This window comes from Piliocolobus tephrosceles, chromosome 14 (genome assembly GCF_002776525.5).
Source record: "Piliocolobus tephrosceles isolate RC106 chromosome 14, ASM277652v3, whole genome shotgun sequence".
NCBI lineage: Eukaryota > Metazoa > Chordata > Mammalia > Primates > Cercopithecidae > Piliocolobus > Piliocolobus tephrosceles.
This window is the reverse complement of record NC_045447.1, coordinates 40,511,887-40,535,100: the sequence shown is the minus strand read 5'-3', so window position 1 is coordinate 40,535,100 and position 23,214 is coordinate 40,511,887. Positions and strand designations below refer to the sequence as shown.

Below are 23,214 nucleotides of genomic sequence, written 5' to 3'. Positions count from 1 at the left end.
CTGGGAGGGGAGAGGAGGGATTCTGGGAGGGGAGAGGAGGGATTCTGGGAGGGGAGGGAAGGGGCTCTAGGAGAGGAATTCGCTGGAGGGGTGGGGCCCAGGGAAGGCTCCTGTGGCTCTTGAGGCAGCAGTTTGGGACCAGTGCATTTAGGAGCATAACCCCTGGGGAAGCCCCTTGGCAGGACCTCTCGACCAGGTGGCTGGCACAATTTGAAGAGCAGCAGCCTTTGGAAGGCCAGAGGGAGGTGCAGACCTGCACAGGGCAGCCCATCCCCAGAGGTCAAAGTCAAAGTCCACATCTGATAGGGGAGCTCTCAGGCCTGGTCCTCCCTTTGTATAACAGGGAAGTAATGCTGGGAAGGGCTAACCATGGCACTCGAGAGAGCTGCATGGGGCAGAAGCCCAAGCCCTTTGCTAACCATGAATGCTGAATTTATTCAGTTTGATGTGCTAGGCGTTTACTGAGGATCTCCTTCAGGCCGAGATCTGCCAGGCACTTGGCAAACAGGAGGAAACAGGTCAGAGCTCCGTTCTCAGGGAGCTCACATGCCAGCGGGGATGAGAGAGGGCACAGTCACCACAGAGGATGGTGTCTTAGTCTACTTGGGCTTCTATCACAAAAAACCACAAACTGGGCAGATTAGAAACAACAGAAATTTATTTCCAACCATTCTGGAGGCCGAAAAGTTCGAGATCAAGGCACCAGCAGATTTGGTGTCTAGTGAAGGCTGGTTTCCTGGTTTATGGATGGTGCCTTCTGGCTGTGTCCTTACATGGCGGGAGAGGAGAACAAGCTCCCTTGCATCTCTTTTATACGGCAGAATCCATTCATGAGGGCTCTACCCTCGTGACCTAATCACCCCGCTTCCCAAAAGCCCTACCTCCTAATACCATCACTCTGGGGGCTAGGATTTCAACATATGACTCTGGCGGGGGAAAGGAAACATTTAGACTGTAGCAGACGGGAGAGCATACCATGAAAGAGGCAGCAGAGGGTGTGGAGTCCAGAGTCAGCCGCCAGATGCAGTGCCAGGAATCAGGGAAGCCTTCCTGCAGGGGCGGGGTGCTTGGTGCTTTTGCTGAGTCTTGATGCATAAGGAGAAGTCAGCCAAATGGACGGGGTGAAGGAGGGTGACCTACCGTGAGCAGGTGCCCAGGTTCCAACCACGAGGCACTCCCTGCTCAGACACAGGGAAAAGTAAGGCTACATGTGGTCCCCCACTGTCCCCTCCCCAGAACTCTGCTCCATAAACACCTGTCACAGGCTCCTGGGCCCTTTCTCAGCTCCAAAGACAAAGAAAACATTACCTTCACAAATCCTGCAGACAGGACAGAAGGGCTTTTTGGGGTTCATTCACTTTCATGCAGGAAAAAAGTATTATTTTTTTCTCTGAATGGCAACCTTGCTGTGAAATTGTTACTCAGTTTTCTTATTAGGTTTAACAAACCCTTCCTGAAACTTGAAAACCCTAGTTTTTCTTGCAATTAAAATAAAAAAAAACTATCAGGAAAATAAATAAGGCAGACACAGAAGGACAAATACTGTATGATTCCACCTATATGAGATACCTAAGGTAGTCAAGTTCATGGAGACAGGAAGGAGAACCGTGGTCACCAGGGGTGGGGGAGAGGGGACTGGGGAGCTAGTGTTTAATGAGTACGAAGTTTCAGTTTGGGATGATCGGAAGTTCTGGGAATAGATAGTGATGATGGTCATACAACAACGTAAATGTACTTAATGCTGCTGAGCTGTATATTTAAAAAATGATTAAAACTGTAAATTTATTCTGTGCGTATTTTGTCACAATTAAAAAAAACAATCAGGGGGCTGGGCATGGTGGCTCACACCTGTAATCCTAGCACTTTGGGAGGCCGAGGCGGGCAGATCACAAGGTCAGGAGATCGAGGCCATCCTGGCTAACACGGTGAAACCCTGTCTCTACTAAAAATACAAAAAAATTAGCCGGGTGTGGTGGCAGACACCTGTAGTCCCAGCTACTCGGGAGGCTGAGGCAAAAGAATGGTGTGAACCCAGGAGGCAGAGCTTACAGTGAGCTGAGATCACACCACTGCACTCCAGCCTGGGCAACAGAGCGAGACTCTGTCTCAAAAAGAAAAAAAGAAAAAGAAAAAAGGAAGGTAATACTTTCCCCAGGACAAGTCTCCAGGCCTCTCTGAAATGCAGTTTTCTCATCTGTAAAACGGGGGGAGAAATCCATTCCCCCCATTCTTTTGTTGTTGTTTTTCTGCAATAGGGTCTCACTCTGTTGCCCAGGCTAGAGTGCAGTGACGCCACCTTAGCTCACTACAGCCTTGACCACCCAGGGCTCCAGCGATCCTCCCACCTCAGCCTCTCGAGTAGCCGGGACTACAGGCGTGAACCACCACCCCCAGCTACTTTTTTGTAATTTTTAGTAGAGATCGGGTTTCACCATGTTGCCCAGGTTGGTCTCGAACTCCTGAGTTCAAGAGATCTGCCCACCTCAGCCTCTCAAAGTGCTAGGATTACAGGCATGAGCCACCATGGCCAGCCCATTCCTCCCTATTCTTTGAGCTTGGTAGAGAGAGAGAATCCATGCCTTTGTTCTCTGCCAGGTCAGGAAAGCATTTTCCAAAGGATACTTTACAAAAAAAAAAAAGAAAAAGAGAAATCAAAATGGAACTCAATAATGATATACAAAAGCACAAAATGGCCCCATATCTAGAGAGCCAATTCCTGGATGGACAGGAGGCTGGAGGTTGTATTGATAAGGAAATGAGTTGCGTGAGAGAAGGAGGTTGCCCAGAGTACACAGCAATGGAGCTGAGCCGGTCTGGGTCTCCTCCCCCAGCCCTAAGTCCTCTTTCCCCAGCCATAGGTCCCCAAACCCTTAAGAGGGTATGTGGCTTCTGCCATGACACCTGTGTCCCATCCCCTTTGCCTGGCCAAGTCCATGCATCTTGCTTTCTTCTGGAAGTCTTTGCCAGGTAAGATGCCCCTTCCATGGGCTGAGTCAGCACCCCCTGTTGGGGAAGGTCCATTGAGCCCCTGTCTCTCTCCTACATCTCTGTAGCTTAATAGTCAAGGGTCCGGCTCTGGAGCCAGATGTCTGACTTCAAGTATCCCACTTACTAGCTGAAGGACCTTGGGCAGACTTTTAACTTCAGTTTCCTTCCCCATAAACAAGGATGATAATAGTGTTTACGTTATGCAGTTACGGTGAAGGTCAGATGAATTCATTCATTCAAAGGGCTGGGAAGAGCACTGGTGCCGGTGAACACTTGGGAGATGTTAGCTCTTCCGTGTACTGCCTCAGGACCCCTGCACCTCCACGCGCTGAGTGCTCCTACCTGTTTGCTGAATTTTCCCAATCGGGGAAATAAAGCCAGTCACAGCATAGCCTTGGGGGTGGGGGCTCTGGCTTATGGGTTCCCTTCTCAGGCTTCACATTTATACAGCTGTGAAGGACCAGGACCACACCTGCCCTGTCTGGTCTCTCCTGAGGAAATGGTAGGGGGATATTCTCAAAGCCCCCTTCCCCATTTTATTCCTGTAACAGCCTGGCCCAGCCCAGCCCTGCCATGGAAGGAGCGGGCGATGTGGTCACAACAGGACCATATGGGGACCTGCCCCTTGCTATTTCTCACTATTTTGGGCCAATCTGTTGACATGACAACCAGGCTTTTAGACCCTGCCGCCCAGGGCTCTGTTTCCATCCTTACGCTTGCGTTCTGCGTGACACAGCTTCCATTTACCAGCTGCCTCTGTGGCTGGAGGGGCAGAGTCACAGATTCTGCAAGACCCCCTCCCCTTAACAGCTACAGCAGGCAGCAGGTGAGACCTCCCACCGGCATCCCTACTCCCAATATGCATGGGAACAGGCAGCTGCCCTCCCCAAAGCCTGCAAGCCTTAGGCAAGCACAGAGGGAGGTCAGGCGACCACCTAGAAGCTTTGCAGGAAACCCCAGGGCTGACTCACCTTCCCCAGCCAGGAGCTGATAAGGCCCATCCCCATGCTGTGTTCAGCCTCCAGATACTCATATTTTAGGAAATATTAGGTCAACAAGGGATCCCAGGGGTTGTCTGGGCCAAGCGCTGCATTGTGAACCCAAGTAGTGCAGCTTATCTGAGATCTACAGGCCCCCACCCCTGTCAGCCCAGGATTCAGGCCACCCCACCAAGATTCCACACATGTTGCTCAAAAATAGATGGCAAAGAGTGTGTGTGTTCTCCTGCACAACAGAGCACACAGAATTTTATTCTTATGCCGGGAACTCTGTGATCACAAACAACATGCCAGGGACAACATGCACGGGCTGAGTGCCCCCTAGGGTGGCAATAACAGCAGCCAGAAATAATAATAATAGCACTCAGCTCCTGAAGCTTGCTATGCGGCAGGGAAAATCCTGCACACTTCACAAGCATCATCTCATGAAGCTGCATGTCCACAGCAACCCCCATTTTACAAAGGTGGAAAGAGAAGCTCAAAGAGTTTACATAACCAACTCCAGGACACACAGACAGCAGGAGGGAAGCTGGGCTCGGGGCCAGCCTGTCTGTGCACTCACCCACAACCTCATGAATCTTGGTGGTGGTGGGGGGCTCAAGGATGAAGTGGCAGCAAGCATCACTGCCTTCCCAGAATCCCCACAGCCACATGGGGTGAGGGCACAGGTAAAGAAACTTCCAGCAACGAACTCAGAGCAATAAGAAAAAATGCTGGGGAGGGGAAGGGTAGATGATTGGGAAGAGCAGGGAAAAGAGTATTCACTTACAAGTAAGTTCTTTTTATTTTATTTATTTTCATGTTTTTGGAGACAGAGTCTCACTCTGGAGTGCAGTGGTGCAATCTCGGCTCATTGTAACCTCTGCCTCCCGTGTTCAAGCCAACTCTACTGCCTCAGCCTTCCAAGTAGCTGGTATTACAGGCATGCATCACCACCTCCAGCTAACTTTTTGTATTTTTAATAGAAATGGGGTTTCACCATGTTGCCCAGGCTGGTCTTGAACTCATGAGCTCAGGCAATCCACCTGCCTTGGCCTCCCAAAGTGCTAGGATTACAGGTGCGAGCCATCGCGCCCAGCCTACTTATAAGCAAGTTCTAAGAGGTGTACCCTGAGCTAGGCTCATTCAGAGACAACATCTATCTGAAAATTTTCTTTCTTAGAAGAGGCCAGTGACTAGAACTGAGGAGGCCAGAGAGACATCTTGGAGGAGGAGGCTTTTGAAAAGGAAGGACAGGAGCGTCATCATTTTCCACAGTTCAGGAACTGCATCATCTACTCTACAGGTAGAAAGTAAAAAATTCGTATGCCGCACCCACTGCATCCTCCACACTCTCTAGAAACAGGGTCAACACAAAACTACACAGGGAGATCTACTGTTAATATCGTGCATAAAGAAGAAAACAAAGGAATTTCGCTAGGAGGCTGGCGGGTGCAGTCAGCTGAAATAAATAAATTAAAATGCGGCATTGTTGTCTCTGTGTACATTTGTTTTAATTACTGTTTACTGAAAAACTAAAACTTCACATAGGGAAGAAGAAAAAAAAAGTCCCCAAACGTGCATAACCAGTGTCTGTACGACAGATCTAACTTGGGGCGGGTGGGGTGGGACTTTCGTCTTCAGCTGTCACAGCAGCACCCAGCCAGGGGGCGCGCACACAGCAGATCAAGCATCTGGAATGGGCTTCCACATGGCTGGCAGACGCTTGGACCTAAAAGCTCATCCAGCGAGCATGAACCCGGCTACCTAGGAGGCGGCATCACACAGCAACCCAGCCTCCGAGCCCGCCCACAGGCCACATGGGATGGGCAGAATTTTCCCTGTTCCATCACAGTACACCACATATCCTCTATATGGTTTTCACTCTGTCTTTTATTAACGAGCCCCTTGTAGACACAAATGGCTCCCCCGCCCCCTACCTCCTTATCGCCCTGGAGTGGACCTACCTGAAGGCAAGAACCATGCCTGTGCCACCTTTCTTGGGCTTGGCCCTGAGCTCAGGCTGACCGGGAGACAAGACAGCACCCCCAGCTGCTGCCATCTGTGGGGAATGGCAGAGAAGGCCTCATTCCTGGGTGGGATCTTTGGTGGCCTTGAAGGTGAGGACTCCAACCTGAGGCTCTCAAACTCAGTTCCTCAGGAGGCCTCTTGAAGAAAGACTGATATGGCATGGCCTGCTAGGCAGGGCTCTGAGTCCCCACCACCATTTAACCAGGAGGGTTCCCTTCTGGAGATTTTGTATGTGAACTTCCAGCAAAGTGTGTTGGAATGGAGGGTTCTGTAGCCAAACAGACCAATGAACACCAGGAGACTAGAGCAGCCCCCTGAGGGCCTCGCCGTAGCGGCTAGGCCTCACTCCATCACCTGGGGTCCTCTCAACCTAGGACCTGCAATGGGCACACTAGGCCTGTTTAGCAAATGGACAGAGAAAACAAAACAAAACCTCTCAAGAAACAAGTTTAATCTTAAAGTTTCAACACAGGGTGAGGGGCCAGTGTTTTCTCCTGACCCGATGGAGGTTGAATTACACATGATCTTCAATCCCAGGCTGAGGGGGCCACCTCTGTCCTACGGAGCACGTGGCCCCAGGCCCCTCAGACACAGCATGCAGTGGTGCTCACGGGCTCTGAGCGGGGCATACAGGTATACAGTGACCTGCCCCAGGAGACTCAGGTATAAACTCAGGACACAAAACAGACCTGGGGACCCCACCCAACATGGCACCAGGAGGCTCTGCCCAAGTTGAGAAGAGGGGGACAGGACAGTGTCTGAATTAGAAGGTGAGGTAAGAATGCCAGGGAGAGATGGGGATGGGTACAAGGCAGTTTGAGGACTGACCAGCCCGGTCTGGCTGAGGCAGACGGTAGGAGAAATGGGCAGAGCCGGAGCACCAAAGTATTAATAGAAACCCGCCTGGATGCAGAGGGTGGGAATGCGAAGAGTCAATTAAGAAAGGGACAGGCATGCGCTGGCTAATTGCTGAAGCTGGGGGATGGGCTCATGGAGGCAGCTTATCCTACTCTTTCTACTGAGGCATACATCTGAAATCATCCATCATAAAAAGCTCAAGAAAAAATAAGAGGAACAAGGAAGGGCCGTGCGGCCCCCCAAATCTCCCCTTTTCTCATTTCAATGATTCCAGGCACATCTGCACGCCCAAATCACAGCTAAGACAACAGGCATCGGGGCTACAAAGATGGAACAGCTCCTCTTTCTCTGCTGGGCAGAGCACTTCTTCCCAGGGAGTATTTCTAGCTGACCTCCCCACTCCAATAGCATCAACCATCATCTATAGGCTGATGACCCCAAATCCTAACCTCCACCTCCCTGAAGCTCCAGACCACACATCTCCACCTGGGTGACCCACAGGTCCAAACCTGGACTTGCCACCTTCCCCTAAAATGTGATCAGTGTCCCAGAAGGTGGAATACAGATGTGACTGGGTGAGAGAGGGGCTCTAGATTCTGACTCTGAGAAACCTGCTTTCTCTGCATAAGCCTTCTGGATAGGCATGGTGCCCAGCAAGTGCCCAGTACAAACAAGGGCTCAGTAAACATCAGCTGTCACCATGACTATTGTTATTTGCATTCGTGTTAGTATCAACTTTCACCTCTGCAGGTTCCCCAAGGCAGAAAACTAGGAGCTGTCCAAGACTCCATTGTTGCATGGCCCCTCACACCTAGCCAGCCTCAAGTCCTGTATGTTCTACTCGCTGAGTATCCACAGAACCATGTGAGCCTCTGCACCACATCACCACATGCTGTGTCTGGCCTCACTGTAGCAGGTGACTCTGCTTCCAGGCCTGCTGTCTCTCCTCTGCTGGTCACCTCCCCTCCAGAGTGATCTCCCTAAAATGAAAAGCTTATCACATCCCTCACTGATCAAAAGGCTTTCATGGCCCTCTGGTCCCCTAGTGAGCACCCTCTCACTGTGCTTTCCAAGGCTCAGCTCACATGTCACTTTCTGCTCCAAATCCTCCCTGATCCCAGTAAACAGGACTGACTGCTTCCACCCTGTGCCCCTCTGACCTCATACAAACTTCTACAACAATAACAGTGTTGCCCAGACTGTCATAAAACATACAATTTCCAAACAAAACAAAACGTATCAGAATACCAATGTAGATTGTCAAATTTTATTTTCTCAAGTAAGGCCATTAAAAAACAAAACAAGGGCTGGTGCAGCGGTTCACACCTGTAATCCCAACACTTTGGGAGGCCAAAGAGGAAGGATCATTTGAGGCCAGGAGTTTGGGACCAGCCTGGGCAACAGAGTGAGACCTCGTCTCCACAAAAAAAAATTGAAATTAGCCGCGCGTGGTGGTGCACATCTGTAGTCCCAGCTACTTGGGAGGCTAAGGTGGGAGGATCACTTGAGCCTAGGAGTTACAGCCTGCAGTAAGCTATAAAATGCCACTGCACTCCAACCTGGAAGATGAAGCAAGACCCTGTCTCTTAAAAAAAAGAAAATAATAATGAAATAAATAAATCAATAAACAAATCCTAATGTCTGCTATCACCACAATTTCATTTTGGAAAGGACATGATAAGAAGGGATGAGGAGGGAAGGAAGGGCACCATCTCAAAGTGAGGGGTGTTCTTTAAAACAACAAAGTTACCTCTAGTGAAAACGTATCCTTATTTTCCTCAGGGCACCATGGTCTCTTGAAGCTCCGTTAAGAACAGTATGGGCCAAGGGCTGGTCATTGTGAATGTTTCCTAGTTTGTTCCCATATCCCACTGGAGGCTGTGACTTTCAGGCGGGCACTGCCAGGCTGAGCCGGGAGATACAAGTGTGAGGTAGTGGATGTCAAGCCCCAGCTGCCTGCGATTGTCAAAGTCAAGTACAGCGCAAACAGTGTGACCACAGGGAAGACCCTTGGCTGAGTTGCTGAGTTACTTTTAGAAAGATGTTACTTGAACAGCTCTCTCTTTTATTTTTTATTATTTTTTTGAGACAGAGTCTTGCTCTGTCACCCAGGCCGCAGTGCAGTGGTATGATGACAGCTCACTGTAGCCTCAACCTCCCGGGCTCAAGCAATCCTCCCTCCTCAGCCTCCTAAGTAGCTGGGACCACAGGCTTGTACCACCATGCCTGGTTAATTTTTTTTTTAAATGGTTGGTGGCCAGGTGTGGTGGCTCACGCTTGTAATCCCAGTACTTTGGGAGGCCGAGGCAGGTGGATCACGAGGTCAGGAGTTTGAGTCCAGCCTGGCCAACACAGTGAAACTACGCCTCTACTAAAAATATGAAAATTAGCTGGGCATGGTGGCAGGCACCCATAATCCCAGCTACTCGGGAGGCTGAGGCAGAAGAATTGCTTGAATCTGGGAGGCAGAGGTTGCAGTGAGCCAAGATTACATCACTGTACTCCAGCCTGGGCAACAGAGCTAGACTCCATCTCAAAAAAAAAAAAAAAAATTGGTAAAAAATTTCATTACGTTACTTAGGCTGGTCTTGAACTCCTGAGCTCAAATGATCCTCCCTCCTTCACCTCCCAAAGTGCTGGGATTATAAGCGCGAGCCACTGCACCCGGCCTACAACTCCTCTTTCTAATATCACTCAGGAAACACACCCTGCAATAACGATGATCATAATAATCATAAAACAAACCTGCCCAAGCACTAGGGAACAATTTGAAATTGTTAATTGATTCGGTGGGGGAGGAAAAAACTGGAGGAAAGAGAGCGGAAATTCTCACGGAGATGCTCGGTTTCTTTTTTTAGCAAACTACCTCATACCTGCCAGTCTTCCCTGAAACACCCAAGCGTTCACTGAATTCCACAACGTGGGGCCATCGTCTGTAGTGGAGAGTTCAGTATGCTACAGTCAGAAGCAGACGTGGCCTGGGTTCAGCTGTGTGGCCTCAGGCAAGTCACTTTGCTTCTCTGGGCCTTCCAATCCTATCTACAAAGCATAGTGATTCCTTATCGAGCTGTAGGGAGGGCCGGAGACACAGGAAAACACAGGCTCTGGAAACACGAGGACTTGGCCACCCCAAGGGACTGCTGCTAGTATTCTTGTTGCTGCTAAGAAGACTGAATGCTCAGCAAGTCTGGACTAAGAGAGAAATGGGTTTCATGTCAATAAATACGCCCACTGTCTCTGCCCTGTCTCCTACAGAGCACCTCATTTCATTTGCCAAGGCATTCCCTGTTTCAGAAAGATAAACAAGATCCCTGAAGGCTGGAAATCATTCTTCCAGCAACTTCCTCATTGCCCGCTACAACTAAGATCTGGGTGGACATTCTCAGGCAAAGGATTTGGTCTGGAACTTTTCCACTGTGTTTCCTCCATGGCCAAGGTTCATTCATGCTAGAGAGAGGAGGAATTTAATATCGCTAATTACTTTTTAGGGAGCAGTTTTATCCTGGAAATTTTGAAATTGATTTCTTATCCAGTTTCCCCTTGGTTGATATTATTCTCTCAAGATCCTTACTGAGCCTTCCAATAACACTTTTTTTATTCTCCTTCATGTTCCAGCTCTACATTTGCTTTTTTTGTCCCCCCTCAAGGGCAAGGACCACCTCTCTGATTTTTGCCTCCCACCCTGGGCCTGGCCCATGAGTGAGGCTCCACCGGTGCACTAGAAGCAAACACACGAAGATGTGATTTTCCCTGAGCATGCTTTCTGCAACTGCAGCTCAGAAATCTCAAATGGTTCAAGATAAGAAACTGGCCCAAAGCTGATTAATTTTGCAAAACAGACCTTCCAGGGTAGCACACAAGATCTTCAGAAAGAATATTCTGGTTTTTGCTTCCCACTGAGAGCTTCAGGGACCATAATTAGCGCAGCATGGAGCAACAGACTCCGCACTGGTTCACTAAACCCCAAGAACCTTCCTCCCAACACGGACAAAAATAACGTCTCGTTGCATCTGAAAATATCACCTAGAATTCAGATGTGTGCTCACTCATTGTGTTCTGTGCATTTTTAAGCAGTTCTGTTTGGCTGGGTTGTGACAGCTGGAAGCTGAGGCTTGGAGACCCGCCCGGGCGCAGGGTGGTGCTTTTCAAAGATGTAGACCACTGCATCAGAACTACCCGGGGGCTTGTTAAAATGCCACTTCCCAAGCGCTATTCCAGACCTACCAAATCGGATTCTCTAGGGCTGCTCCATTTTTAATACACATCCCTGATGATCCGATCCGGGTACACACTAGAGTTTGAGATGCCAGCTCATTTTCCTGCCAAGGAGCTTTGCTTATTCCCCCACCCAACCTCCTACACACACCCATTTCATCGGCTTTATTGAGCAACAGTTTCTGCAGGACAGGACATCCATGCAGCTCTATGGAATCACAGACTGCAGGCTCACCAAAGTTCTCAGTGTCTTGGTCTCTGCTCCAACATCACCCTCACCCTTCCTAAAATAGCCACCCTTTGGGCTCCTAATGTTTGCTTTTGTTCCAGAAGATTGTGTTGTCATGCTTTTTCTTTCTACCCACAACATGGAGAAGGCTGGGCAGAGCAGGGCCTCAGAAATTGCTTACTGATTGACCAACACCTGCATGAATTGGAACACTCACTGGAAGATTGGTCCTTACATATGCATTTGTTTTTAATGCTGGCTGGATGCTCATACTAACAGCGACAACAATGGTAATCATAATAATCATAACGCTGGTGATGATTAAGACCTTTATGTAAGGCCCTTTCCAGGTTACAAAGATATGTCACACATTTTCCCCTTGACAGTCATCTGTAACACTCAAAACAAACATTATCACACCCACTTTACAAATGGCAAACTGAGGCTCGGAGACATTAAGTGGCTTTCCTGAGGACTCACGACTAGTTGCTTGTGGGGCTGTTACTCCAGTGTAGACCTCTCAACTCCCAGGAGTCGATCATTCTTTCCCTGATCCAGTAAATAATGACTGAGCCCCCACGATATGCCATTCACCACACCAGAGCTAAGGACCAAGAGCCAAGGCTGACGAGGTCCCTGTCTTCCCGGTCTCCCAGCCACATCGTCCCTAATGACATGGAAGCTGTCATTAGCCAGGAGACAAGATATGTAAATGGCAAGGCAACAAGGCATAACAGAACAAGTCAGGGCGTGCCCATGAGACGAAACCAGGGCAGCAGTGCCCTCTCCTTCTGTTGAGGCCTCCACAGGGATGTGCAGTGCAACAATGGAGCAGCCAGGCCACCATCCCCAGGTCAGGTTTCCAACTGCACCTGCCCTGCTAGTCTCAGGTGCTGTGAGCTGCAGAACTTGGAGGCAACAAGGGGAGCACCGCTCTCAGCACGAACAGGGGGATTTTTCAGAAAGGGTAGAGCAAGGTGGCCTTGGTACAAGCTGTCATTCCCCAGGATGGTGCTGCAGATCTGCAGTGGGCCACTCGCCACCCTGAGGCTGAGCTTACGTCTGCATCTTGGGCTATGGACTCTCACCTGCCTTACGGAGCTACTGTGATGCCCACATGAACGTGATGGGGAAACCCACAAGCCCAGCTTGAGGTCAGCAATCACCACGATTCCTCAGGGCCCACTTCCTTTTCTTAATGGATCTTCTAAGGGTCTAGAGACTGTTGCTGCCATTTGGGGCTATGGCAAGGAGTGCCTCTAGGACACCCTGCTACCTTCACATCCTTCTTTAACTGAGGCTTCAAACCGTGTGACACAAGCAGACTAGCCATGAGACCCCAGCACATCACTTAACCTCATAGCATCCCATTTCTTCACCTGTAATTCGGGATAATGGAACTGTTCTCCTCGAGTTCATGTGAGGATTTAAAGGGTAAATACATACAAACTGCTTGGAATAATGCCTGGCACATCAGAAGCACTATGGTGTCTACTATCTTGTTTTTTTTTTTTTTTTTTTTTTTTTGACATGGCGTCTCACTCTCTTGTCCAGGCTAGAGTGCAGTGGTGGCCATCTCAGCTCACCACAACCTCCACGTCCCAGGTTCAAGCGATTCTCCTGCCTCAGCCTCCCGAGTAGCTGGGATTACAGGCATGTGCTAACACGCCTGGCTAATTTTGTGTTTTTAGTGGAGACAGGGTTTCTCCATGTTGGTCAGGCTGGTCTCGAACTCCCGACCTCAGGTAATCCGCCCAGTTCGGCCCCCCAAAGTGCTGGCATTGCAGGCATGAGCCACTGTGCCCGGCCTATTATCATTTTTTTATTATCACTTTCCTTTTTTTAAAAAAAGTCCAAACAGTGAGAAATCTGCTGCTGCTGAGGAGAGGAGCGTCAACAGCAGCCCCATGGGAGGTCCGATTGATCCACATGAATTCCTCAGCATTCAGACTTAAGTCTCAACTTCTTCCTGCTCGCCCGCGGCTCCACTGGCCTCCAAACTGCCACTAGCCTCATGTCACTCAGTATCTCAACAGCAGAACCTTGAAGGCTATGTGGGATTTGCCAATCTCCCAAATCAAGTATACAGAAAATCAATTAAGAGATCTGGTTTTGAATTCACGCTATGGTAGTGGATGGAACAATCCAAAGTTTTAATCAAAGAAGGTGGTGTTCAGTTGCTGCTCACAATAGTTGATACCCCAGGATTTGGAGACGCAGTGGATAATAGTAATTGCTGGCAGCCTTACAACAGGCTACATTAACAGTAAATTTGAGGACTACCTAAATGCAGAATCTCGAGTGAATAGACGTCAGATGCCTGATAACAGGGTGCAGTGTTGTTTATACTTCATTCCTCCTTCAGGACATGGACTTAAACCATTGAATATTGAGTTTATGAAGCGTTTGCACGAAAGAGTATCATCTCACTTATTGCCAAAGCAGACACACTCACACCAGAGGAATACTAACAGTTTAAAAACAGATAATGAAAGAAATCCAAGAACATAAAATTAAAATATATGAATTTCTAGAAACAGATAATAAAGAAGAAAATAAACTTGTTAAAAAGATAAAGGACCATTTACCTGTTGCTGTGTAGGTAGTAATACTATCACTGAAGTTAATGGCAAAACAATCAGAGAAAGGCTGTATCCTTGGGGTATTGCTGAAGTTGAAAATGGTGAACATTGTGATTTTACAATTCTAAGAAATATGTTGATAAGAACACACATGCAGGACTTGAAAGATGTTACTAATAATGTCCACTATGAGAACTACAGAAGCAAAAAACTGGCAGCTGTGACTTATAATGGAATTGATGACAACAAGAAAAAAGGGCAGCTGACTAAGAGCCCTCAGGCACAAATGGAAGAGGAAAGAAGGGAGCATGTAGCTAAAATGAAGAAGATGGAGCTGGAGATGGAGCAGATGTTGGAGATGAAAGTCAAAGAAAAAGTTCAAAATTGAAGAACTCTGAAGCTGAGCTCCAGCGGCACCACGAGCAAATGAAAAATAATTTGGAAACACAGTATAAAGAATTAGAGGAAAAACGTCAAAGGACGAGAAAGCAAACCGGGAAGCTCAACAACGTATTTTAGAACAACAGAACTCTTCGAGAACCTTGGAAAAGAACAAGATGAAAGGAAGATCTTCTAAACTCTCTATTGACCACCAGTTACGTATTAGCTGCCAATATGCCAGCTTGGACATCAGTGTTTGTTGGATCCGTTTGACCAATTTGCGCGTTTTATCTAGAATGATGGATTTAACAGCATGACAAACATTATTTTTGTTGTTGTTCTTGATGGAGATTAAGATGCCTTCAATTGTCTACAGGGTGTTGTGTGCTTAGTAACAGCTCTACCTTTCCTACTTTTTCTTTTTCTTTTTTTATTAAACAGATTATCTTCAGTTGAATGCAAGAGAACATTTTACTGTTGTACAATCATGTTCTGACGGTTTGATTGTTTACAGGATATTCCAAAATAAAAGGACTCTGGAAGGTTTTCATTGAGGACAAAAGGCCATAATATGATGCAAACTATGCTTCTCTATGATAATTATAATACAAAGGTTCCATTCAGTGCAGCATATACAATGATGTAATTTAGTGTAACACAGTTGACCCTATGTTTTGACACTTCCATTGTTTAAAAATACACATGGAAAAAAAACCCTATATGCTTATAGTGCACCCAGAGCTTTTTTATAACACCCTCTTTTTGTTGTGTTTGTTTTGGATTCTTTAAATAGATATTATTCTCATTTAGTGCCCTCTTTAGCCAGAATCTCATTACTACTTCATTTTTGTAATAACATTTAATTTAGATAGTGTCCATATATTGGCCCTGCTAAAATAGAATATAGCATCTTTCATACGGTAGGAGCCAACAAGGAAACTTTAATTCCTTTTTACACTTTATGGTAAGTAGCAGGGGGGAAAAATGCATGTATAGATCATTTCCAGGCAAAATTGTGAAGCTAATGACCAACCTGTTTCTACCTATATGCAGTCTCTTAATTTACTAGAAATGGGAATCACTGCCTCTTGAAGAGAAAAAAGTCACCATTCTGCATTTAGCTGTATTCATATATTGCATTTCTGTATTTTTTGTTTGTATTGTAAAAAATTCACATAATAAACGATGTTGTGAGGTAAAAAAAAAAAAAGTACAAACAACATGCATCAGTGGAGAATCTCTGCAACTGACACAGAATCATTTCTCATAAAACCATTGTTTCATTTCTTACAGACTGGCATCTCAGACAGCCTGAATTCTGCCCCCACTCCCATCCAGCGCCTCCGTCACCCACCTCAGGTGCCCTACATCACAGTCATCTTGCAGCTGGCATTTCCCAAGCAGAATTTATCTTTTGCCACTTCTGTGCCTTTGCTCCTCACCTCCCCCCAGTTTCTTGCACCTCGAATGCCCTTTCCCTTCCACCTATGAAATCCAAAGCATGCCCATATTTCAAGTGAATGTCGGGGAGGAGTGGGAATGGTCTCCTGACATTTCATTGGGTGATTTTTCCACATAACAGAGCACCTAACTCCTCTCAGCTATAACCCATCTGGGAGGGCTGAGCCCTAAGCCCTAAGCAATGAGTGGCAAGACTGGTTGAAGGGCAGGGCTCCAAGGTGGGTTTCTGGCAGTGAGCAGGGCGTGGTTCAGGGGAGACGGTGCTAAGGGCCTCCAGCTTTTGGCCCCCTCAGAAGGGTGGGTCTGCTGGGAGTGGCCTGGGGCAGAGCTGGGCTCCAGGATCCCTGGGTGCCAGTGGCATAGCCCTTACATCCTCAAAGTCATTGTGATGCCCCCGTCTGCTACCCTACTCAGTCTGTGCAGACACTGAGAGCTCCAAACCCAGGCTCAGGGCCAGGACACTGTGCAGTGAGTGGTGCTAGTGGTTCTGAAGAGGGCTTGCCACGGCAGCACTGGGAGGCTGTTTCCGCAAGCCAAAAGGGCAGAGGGGCCATGGCCAAGGTCAGAAACCCAGACACGGAGGCCGCACTTGGCAATGAAGGGGACATAGAAGCATGTGGATGTCAGGGGCTATGGCTCACCATGCCCCAAACCAAACTCCTGTCCTTCCTGTGCCCCTCTCCCAAATGCCTCATTTCAGTCAACAGCACCCATCCTCCATCCACCCGGCCTAGGAAGGCAGTGCAGCCTGCCAAGGGCTCCAGAGCCTGCTGCCTGGACTCAACTCCCACTTGGTGGCTTGACAGCAGGCCCATTTAACCTCTCGGAGCCTCAGTTTCCTGCCTATAAAGAGAGGATGACAGTAGTGCCTATCTCATGGGGTTTAAAATGAGTCAACCCGTCTGGAGCAGTCAGGACACAGAGCCTGGCCCACAGCCTGCACTACGGGAGGGCTCATCCTATAGTCAGGACCTTAGCACGGTCCTGGCTGAAAGGCAGCCTGCAAAAATATGCATCCATGCCCTAACTCCTGGAACTGTGAATGCTGCCTTATATGGTAAAAGAGGGAATATTACCTTACATGGCAAAAATGTGATTTAGTGAAGGCTTTTGAGAGGAGGAGCTTATCCTGTGATATCCAGGTAGGCTATAAATCTCATGAGTGAGGCAGAAATAGACTTAGACTAGATAGGCAGAAGACAGGAGACAATGTGACCAGGGAGGCAGAGATTGGAGCCACACAGACCCGAGTTAGGGAATGCCAACAGTGACTAAAAGCAGGGAGAGGCACAGAAGGACTGGTTTTCCCCCAGGGGCTCCAGAGAGAGCCTGGCCCAGCCAAGGCTTGATTTCAGACTTCTGGCCTCCAGGACTGTAACAGAAAAAAACGTGTGCTCTTTTCAGCCACCCTGTTTGTGGCAATTTGTTCTGGCAGCCACAGGAAGCAAATAGAAGATGCCTCCTTAATCCCAGTTACTCTGGAAACTGAGGCAAGAGAATTGCTTGAGCCCGGGAGGCAAAGGTTGCAGTGAGCAGAGATTGCACCACTGCACTCCAGCCTGGGTGAAAGAATGAGACTCTGTCTCAAAAACAAACAAACAACAACAACAACAAAAACAAGGTGCCTCCTTGACATCACTCTCCCCACCTTTCACTGCTTTCTCAAGTCTCCCTCTGTCCAGGGAGGTCGTTCCTCCCTGCTGCCTACAGAACCACCATCCTGTCCTCTCCCAACTGGGCTACTTCCACCCAACAGTGGGCTCCTCAGCCCCCAACACCAGCCTGAGATAAAGACTGGGATAAAGATCAATGCCACACCCCTGCCTCCTGCCCTGTAAGGCCCTGCGTGGGATGGCCACTGCCACTTCCACTGCCTACCTTGTCCCTAGGTCACCCTGGTATCTTAGGCTTCAGTCACAGTCCCTTGTAGTTGCCATGTCTCCTTCAGCCATGGAGCCACCACACTTACTGTCACCCCATCCCATCCCTGCCCTACCTATTTCCTACTTGAGCTTCTCCAACAATGAAAACTGCTATGGATTCCTTCGTCACATCCCAAGTGCACCTGAGGAATGAATGAATGAATGAATGAATGAATGAATGAATGAATGAATGAAATTGGAAGATTCATATATCCCAGGCATAGTTAATTGGACAAGGTATGTAAACCCAAGCCATAGGCTAGCTGCTGACCCGTAACCTTGCAGGCCCAGGAAAAATGAGCTGGCAAGGCAGAGATTTTCTCTCTTGAGAATCTGGATTTGGAAATGTTAAGAGAATGAGAAAGTGCTCTTCAGAGCACACACCACTTTCTTAGAAAAGCCTCCCTAATTCTGGGTAGGTTCCCCAGCCACGCACACTCTCACCACCGTGTACCTTGCCCTCATGGCTGTGGCCACACTACATCTGTCTGCCTCACTAGACCCCACGTTCCATGGCAGCCTTGTTCAGCACTGCTTCCCTGGTGCACCCAAGGAGTGAATGAATGAATGAATGGCAATTGACCGAGGAGCCATGTGAGTCCATCTCACAACAGAGCTGGAGACTACACCAGGAGAATGATTCATTCCAGAATCCAGGAGGTGGAGAACAGGCCTGCTCAGTTCCTGGCTGGTCTATCCAAACCCATCTTCGAGGCTCTATCTGGGCCCTGCCCAGGAAGAGAGAAGGGACCACCTGCAGAGTGTCCCCAGAGTCAGCCAGTCTGGAGAGCGCACAGCCAATTATATCCCACGAGTTTTGGCTGCAGAGCCTGTAGCTGTTCAGCCAGTAGAAGGGCCCCCTCAGGCCCAGCATGGCCTGCACAGCTCTGATGGGCTCTCAGCGGCAGAGAGCACAGATGCGGTGTGTTTGGTTCCAGAGGAAAGGACCAGAACTAGGATACGGGGGCTGGGGCAGAAAACTACAGGGAGGCAGGCACCAGATGGAGAATAATGACATTTTTTTCAAAGCCAGGCCTATGCTTGGATGCAACAGAAAGGTGGCCGGTCAGCCAGTCGTGGAGCTGTCCAGGTGTTAGATGCCCACCTGTGTGACAGACTTAGGAGGGATTGAAGCACTAGAGGGCCCCCTCTAACCCAGAGAGTCTGCGGTTTTGTTCTCACTATCACAGTTATATACATTCTAATGTGCTGTCACAGCCTCATCTGTTTCCTGGAGAATGTGACAGGCACTGTTTTATGAAGAAAGTAAACAAAAGAATCCCAGCCAAGGTGGTATCACAAATTAAATTCACATTTTGAGGTCTCCTCCTCCTTGCTGTACCAAACACACAGCAATGATAGCTGAAATACAAAAATAGAAAATTTGAAGACATAGCATTACTCAAAAATAAAATTCTCAAGGGGGGAAAGAAAAAACCACAACATGGTAAGTGGAGATGAGGCTGCAGGCTTGATGGGCTCTGAGTGCAATACAGAGAGAAGTGCCTGGCATTGACAATTCTCTGGGGTAACAGAGACTCATAGCACCCCCAAGTAAAGGTGGGGGCCAGAGCCACAATCAATGCAAAAGAGAACTGGAGTCAAGCTCACTATCTGAGGCAAAGAGTTGGAGCAGAGCCGGTAGAGAAGGGCTTCCTCTGCTCCAGAAGAAAGCTGGGACGAAGTTCTACCAACTGCTATCTGCTGCCTCAGCCCACAGGAAGCTGCACGCTCTGGATGGCAGGACAAGGTGGAAAACAGTGACAGATGGAATGCAAATATGGCCAGTTACTCACCCCTTCCTATACCCATGGCCTTTGGAATGACTTCGAATCTCCTACCATCAAAAGTCGAGTTTGCACCCATGACCAGTTTATGCCTATAATTCCAATACCTTGGGAGGCCAAGGTGGGAGGATCTCTTGAAGCCATGAGTTTGAGACCAGCCTGGGAAACATGATGAGACCCAATTTCTATAAACATTTTAAAAAATTAGCCAGGCATGGTGGTACACACCTGTAGTCCCAGCTAATCAGGAGGCTGAGGCACAAGAATTGCTTGAACCCAGTAGATTGAGGTTACAGTGAGCCATGATTGTACCACTGAACTCCAGCCTCGGTGACTGAGAAAGACCCTGTCTCAGGGGGTAAAAAAAAAGCTGGAGGTGGGTAGAGTCTACTTTCCCACCTTTTGAATCGGGGCTGGCCTTGTGACTTGATATGGCCAAAAGAATATGATAAAAGTGAGAGGAAGCCTGTTCCAGGCATAGGCCTCAAGAGTTACCGGAAAAAGACAGTTTCTAAGGAGTCAATAACTGGATGGACAGCAGACATCTCTTCAGCAACAAGAGGCCCAAAAGACAAATTCTGAAGGGAAATAACTGCATGCCTGGAATTCTGAACTCTGCTAAAGCAGTATTCAAAAGTGAGATGAAAACGGAGACCTTTTAAGACACCCAAATATTAAGAGTGTTGACCATCCTTGGCACTCACCATATGCGCTGAGTATACTCAGCTGGAAGAAGAGGGAACCCAGAAGAAGGAATGGGGCACAAAAACAGTGGCGAGCAAAAGCCTTAGGAAAATGTGTTGGCGAAGTTAATGAGCTACTAACTATAACACAACAATAATAACAACTAAAATTTTTGGAACCAAAATTCTAGGAAACAACGATAGAACAGGTATTAGTGGGTTGTGAGGCATGATTACAATTCTCAACCAGATTCAGTAGAGGCGAATGATATTGAATAGCATTAGATTTGAGTAGAAAAAAAGAAATTTATTTAGGATATATGCTAAAGTGTTAAGGATATAACCATATCAGCAGAGGAAAAAGGGGGAGTGTCAGAAGGAACACTCAAAATAAGAGGGTAGAAATATATCATTAATCACAATAAATATAAACCAATTAAAACCACCTACTAAAAGACAAACTAGGCCGGGTGCAGTGGCTCACGCCTGTAATCCCAGCACTTTGGGAGGCCAAGGCAGGTGGATCACCTGAGGTCAGAAGTTTGAGACCAGCCTGGACAACATGGTGAAACCCCACCTCTACTAATAATACAAAAATTATCCAGGCATAGTGGCGCATGCCTGTAATCCCAGCTACTCGGGAGGCTGAGGCAGAAGAATTGCTTGACCCTGGGAGGCAGTGGTTGCAGTGAGCTGAGATCGTGTCAATGCACCCCAACCCTGGGCAACAAGAGCGAAACGGTGTCTCAAAACAAAAAAAAAAAATTTTAAACAAATAAATAAAAGACAAACTAAAATGAGTAAAACAAAATGGGCTATAGAATGTTATATATATAGTGTGATGTCTACATAAAGCTTAAAAATACTATAGATTGTTTACAGACATGTACATCTGCAGTAAGACATAACAATAGAGATGGGAGAAATAAAACTAACTTCTAGATAGCTGTTGTTTCTGTGGAGGGAAGAAGGGGGGAAATGGGAATGGAGAAGGATAAAAAGGTGCTTTGGGGAGGGAGGGAGGGAGACAGACATATGTGAAGATCAACCCTATAGAACTTGACCTCAAATGGAGACTGTAAACTCAATTCATCCAGGAGCTGGCTCTTTTTTAACACAGGTCTCAGTGATGCTATTGCCCAGAAACAGACTTTCAGGGTATATTAACCTTCCCTCTGCCTGTTGTTCTCTCAGCCTGGAACAGCTTCTCTGTTCTGCAACCTTTTCAATCAAAAGTCTTCACCTCCGTCTGTTCAGCGGACACACCACTCTGATGGATCCTTCCATAAGAAGAAATGCCCCTACCCAGGGACAACCTCGGGTCAGCCCTGGGCTGGCTGGCCACCGCTGCCTCGCTCACTTTATAGGCTCCTGAGGCAGGGATGCCACCCAACTCACCCCTGAATCACCAGCCCCTAGCAGGATGCGGGACACACCAGAGCACACGGTCAGTGCAGATGGTCTGGATGGCCCAGCTGTAGACCCTAGAGGCACAGAGTCCTCCTGCTGTGAGACTTACTGAGGAAATGAGGAAAGACCACAAGCCTGTCTCAGCACAGTAACAGGTGTCATTCACAGCGGACTGGTGTAAAGGCATCAGCTGTTCCATGGAAGTGAAGTTCTACATAATAAAGCGTATATCATTAAGTGCTCCAACTTAAGCCGTGTTTGATAGACTAATTTTTAAAATGCAATTTAGACATGGCTGCAGGTTTTAGACATGACCTTACTGTTCAAAATTCTTTCTCCTCCCCATTCCCAGTACGTTTTGAAATTGCTAAGGTAACATGTACTTGTAGAAGAGTCCAACAATACAGTCATGGATGAAGCGGGAGGCGCCAAGTTGCTCCCCACTTCCCTTGCCTCCAATCTCACCCTCCAGGAATAATCAGTGTCGACTCCCTGCTCTCAAAAAACACTTAGTGCTATACATAATAGCCCAGATCCTTTCTTCCAGGCCACTCAGTGTGTGCCCGGAACTGTGCTGGACTCCTTGATACATATTTAATTTCACCCTCTAAACAGTTCTGTGTTGGAGGGAGGGGCATTGCTCCCAGAACAAAAGCCACGGTCCGGAATGTGACTCCGGAGCCTGGCTTCCTGCCTCTCAATCCTGGTTCTGTCATCTATGAACTAGGTGAGCTTGTGCAAGTTTGCACCTGTTTGTGCCTCAGCTGTTTAGTGCTAATAACTAGTGGTTCCTTCATGGTAAATTGTGAGAATTAAATTCATACATGTAAAGAACTAAGAATAGTGTCTGACACATAGAAAGCTGATAAATTACTATTTCCATCTTATAGATAAGGAAACTGAGATTCAGAGAGGTTAAGTGACTTACCAAATCCAACCAATGGTTACGAATTTCAAGCCATGGACCTGCCAGGAACACATGTGGCCCCCTGGGGAAGATACAGGGTATGGGGTGTTACACTGCCCTCCATCCTAATTTCCCAACATGCTTTTCAAATCCTCAGGGTCTTTAACATTTCTTCCCTTTCTCACCCTCCGGGTCAGGCAGTACGCTGCCATTTCTTGCCACTGGCTATCAACCCTACATCAGCTGTCTCCATCAACCCTACACTCGTTCCTAATTGGCTGACTTGCTGTAGTCTGGAAACCAAAGATAATACAACTGGTAAGAGAAGTGCACAACACAAGTCCAGCTAGGAACTGAGAGAAGACCGAAGCAGAGCTCCCAGACAAACCAAATGAGCCTTAAGAAAAGTTGGCCAGATGCGGTGCTTCACACCTATAATCCCAACACTTTGGGAGGCCAAGGTAGGCAGATCATTTGAGGTCAGGAGTTCAATACCAGCCTGGCCAACATGGTGAAACCCCTTCTCTACTAAAAATACCAAAATTAGCGGGGCATGGTGATGCATGCCTGTAATCCGTGCTACTCGGGAGGCTGAGGCAGGAGAATCGCTTGAACCCAGGAGGCAGAGGTGGCGGTAAGCCAAGATTGTGCCACTGCACTCCAGTCTGAGCTACAGTGAGACTCCACTCCGTCTCAGAAAAGAAAGAAAGAAAGAAAGAGAGAGAGAGAGAGAGAGAGAAAGAAAGAAAGAAAGAAAGAAAGAAAGAAAGAAAGAAAGAAAGA

General features: G+C 47.8%; 1 protein-coding gene and 1 pseudogene across 1 annotated transcript in view; one reads left to right on the top strand and one right to left on the bottom strand.

Moving 5' to 3' along the window:
• GABBR2 (gamma-aminobutyric acid type B receptor subunit 2) overlaps positions 1-23,214 on the bottom strand; it is a 422,876-nt gene that overhangs the window by 309,284 nt on the left and 90,378 nt on the right. The gene's annotated exons all lie outside the window — the stretch shown is intronic.
• LOC111535412 lies at positions 9,807-14,578 on the top strand (annotated as a pseudogene).